This window comes from Pongo abelii, chromosome 15 (genome assembly GCF_028885655.2).
Source record: "Pongo abelii isolate AG06213 chromosome 15, NHGRI_mPonAbe1-v2.0_pri, whole genome shotgun sequence".
Classification (NCBI taxonomy): Eukaryota; Metazoa; Chordata; class Mammalia; order Primates; family Hominidae; genus Pongo; species Pongo abelii.
In genome coordinates, this window is record NC_072000.2 from 22,280,618 (window position 1) to 22,284,346 (window position 3,729).

At 39.0% G+C, this 3,729-nt stretch overlaps 1 non-coding gene across 1 annotated transcript; it reads right to left on the bottom strand.

Moving 5' to 3' along the window:
* Positions 1-3,353: 3,353 nt before the first annotated feature.
* On the bottom strand, positions 3,354-3,457 carry LOC112130548 (U6 spliceosomal RNA). Its single transcript, XR_002912797.2, has one exon. It is a non-coding gene; the product is annotated as a U6 spliceosomal RNA (small nuclear RNA).
* Positions 3,458-3,729: the final 272 nt, after the last annotated feature.

Below are 3,729 nucleotides of genomic sequence, written 5' to 3' on the forward strand. Positions count from 1 at the left end.
GTGCAGTTGGAATCCCTGTGCAATTTGAAGCTCTCACTTGAAAATGAGAGAGGGACAAGGAGCCAGGAGTGAACAGACCAGGGGATCAAACAGGAATAATATATGGTTCAATACTTGTCCAAAGTAAGAGAGATGAAATATTCACTACTTTAGAAAAACTAAAGTGCTCACCTTTCTGAGGTCATGGCCTTCCAAGAAGAGATATTTTAGTTGTAATAAATGAGCTCTTTCTACACAAGGCTGAGGGTTTGGCTTCCTTAATTCTGAAAAAAAGAAAAAAAAAAAAAAGAGAGAGAGAAATAAAACGCACCCACTGATGTTCAAAGAGGAAGAGCAAAAGCCTGAACTTGCCATATCAGAATAACTCTGCCATATCTTGCCAGAGTTATTCACTGGAATAGGATACATAGGATTTGCATCCCAAGAGAGGGCACTGACCCTGTTTGAGAAAGATCATTTGGTTAAGAATTGTTTAATTTCCTTCCTTTTTAAAATTTGAAACAACAAAATCTATTAAGCAAAAAGTGGTAAGAGAGCACAAGATGCAGGAGACTTTCTCTGTCCCAAAGGACCTTAAAGACTTGTTGAGAAGATTGTATGAATAGGTGAAAGTCACCAAACACTGGCATATGTGCTTGGCATAGAGTGGGCAATTGGTTAATATCTGTATGGATTGCTGCTTAGCTAATAAAGTCTGTGGTACATTTACTAGCCTTAAGTACATAATGTTGACTAAACTATGCTCCGCCCAGACAGATGATGAGGCCTGCTCTTCGCACCACTCCCACCTCGGGCTGTGCAATGCGTCCCTGAGCTCCCTGTCCTTAGGAGTCACCGCCCTTTGGTCTTGTGAGACCTTTCAGACCACACCCCTCCTGCCCTAACCTCCTGCCCTAACCTCCTGCCCTAACCTCCTGCCCTAACCTTCTTACTTAATTGCCGCAATTCTAGTTTATTTGCCAAAGGAAACTAATCTGTGTGACTGTGAAAGTAAGAAGTAATATGAAGTAATATAAACAGGTGGGATAAAGTGTGATGATTTTGTATTGAGATGAGAAGTTGATCAGCTCGAACACAGAAGGAAGGTAGTGCCCTTGGAGTCAGAAGTATAAATTGATGATCCAGGTCTGTCTCTTCGAAGTGTGCACCCTTGAGCAACTTACCAGTTCACAAAACCCAAGTTTCCTCATGTTTGCAGAGAAGGGATCCCAGCTGTGGCACAGGCTTTCTTGGGCCAGTGGGGTGAGCGCAGCTGGAGTGGACAGCCTTAAGTCCATTTTGCATGAACAATGGCTTGTTTGAATAGAAATGCTGGTAGGTCTTTTATTGGTGGTGAGAGAGGGCAATAACAAGTAGAATGTAGGTGACAGTCAATCAACTATTTCAACTCATTGGTGACAGTCATTTGGGAAATGCAGGTTACATACTGTCAGGCCTCTGAGCCCAAGCTAAGCCATCATATCCCCGTGACCTGCACTATACATCCAGATGGCCTGAAGCAACTGAAGAGCCACAAAAGAAGTGAAAAGAGCCTTAACTGATGACATTCCACCACTGTGATTTGTTTCTGCCCCACCTTAACTGATAAATGTACTTTGTAATCTTCCCCACCAAAAACTACATCAATTATTACAGTTATTGGGAAAATAATAAAATATTTTTTCCCTGAGAGCTTGGAAACGAATAAGAATATCTTCTATTACCATTTCTTTTCAACATCATATTCAACATCATATTGGAGGTTCTAGCCAGTGCAATAAGGAAACAAAAGGTATAAAAATGAAAAGGAAGTTGAAAGCTCATTATTTGTAAGTGACACAACTGTGTATGTAAAATATATAAATGAATCCACATATGAACTTAAAATTAATAAGTACATTTAGCAGGGTCAGCGAACTCAAGATCAATATTAATTATACTTCTATATATGAGCAATAAACAAGTAAAATTATGTTTAAAAGTCATACCACTTATAAAAGCATAAAAATTATACATAATATAAGACACTTAAAGAATATCCACCAAAATGACTAAAATTTAAAAACTGGCTAGGCACGGTGGCACACACCTGTAGTCCCAACTACTTGGGAGCCTGAGGCAGGAATATCACTTCAGCCTGGGAGGTCGAAGCTGCCGGGAACCATGATCGCACCACTGTACTCCAGCCTGGGTGACAGAGCAAGATGTTGCCTCTAAAAAAATAAATAAAATAAAATAGGCTGGGAGGGGAGATTCACGCTTGTAATCCTAGCACTTTGGGAGGCCAAGGCAGGCGGATCACCTGAGTTCAGGAGTTCGAGACCAGCCTGGCCAACCTCGTCTCTACTAAAAATATGAAAATTAGCTGGGTGTGGTGGTGCATGCCTGTAATCCCAGCTACTCAGGAGACTGAGGCTTGAACTTGGGAGGTGGAGGCTGCAGTGAGCTGAGATCACACCACTGCACTCTAGCCTGGATGACAGAGTGAGACTCTGTCTAAAAGAAAAAAATAAGTAATAAAAATAAAATAAAAGAAATATTAACAATCGTAAGTGTTAAAGAGAATGTGGAGCAATCAGAAGTCTTTTAGCCTGTGCAAACCCACTGTAAGTACACAGGCAAAAGAGAAGCTTATAATTCTTTGCCAAGTGTTTGCAGTAGCATTATTTGTAATATCCCCAAATTGAAAATAGCCTAAATATCCATCAATAGTAGATGACTGATTTGTGGAGTACTCCTAAAATATAACACTAAATGACAATGAAAATTAACTCACTAGGGCTACCTATAACAATAAGCATGAATCTCACAAAATTTTATTAAAATAAAGAGTCCTAACACAGATAAATATAGATTTTATGATTTCATTTTATAAAACTTAGCAAAACTGATCTATGTAGATAGAAGTCAAGATAATTGTTAATATGGAGCAGGAAGGTTAGAGATAATAACTGAGCGAGGACATCAGAGCGACTTCTAATGTCCTAGTAATATTCTATTTCTTAATCTAGGTGGATATGGGAAAGGCTAGAAATGAATTTTTATTAAGAATCCTTATTTTTCACTCCTCTCTCTAACAGCCCTTTGTCATATGACTTCTGAATTTCTCTGATAAAGGCAGAATATATCTCCCTATATGACTAGCTTTGGTTAATAAAATGAGACAGAAGTGAAGGTATGTCTGTTCAAAGCGTAGGCTTCAAAGGCCTCCATATTTTTTTTAATATTTCATTTTAAATTTTTGTGGGTATATAATAGATGTTTAAATATCTCACAAGGTCCATGAGATATGTTGATAGAGGCAGGCAATGTATAATAATCACACCATGGGAAATGGGGTGTCCATCTCCTTAAGCATTTATCCTTTGTGTTACAAAAATCTGCAATGCTTCATGAATTTGTGTGTCATCCTTGTGCAGCGGCTATGCTAATCTCCATATCATTTCAATTTTAGTGTATGTGCTGCTGAAGTAAGCACCCTAATGCATTTCTATTTGCTTTTTAGCTTTTCTGCAATCACTACGAGTAGAACATGTCTGTGTTAGCCACCCAAAAGGAGGATGGATGGGCTGTAGAGCACAGATACACCAGGTGTCTTACTTTGGTTGTGTTGTTATAACAAAATACTTTAGACTAGGTAATTTATAGAGCACAGAAATGTATTTTTCATGGAGGCTGGAACCCAAGATCAACGCACCAGCAGGTTCAGATCTAGTAAGGGCCTAATCTCTGCTTCCAAGTTGGTGCCTT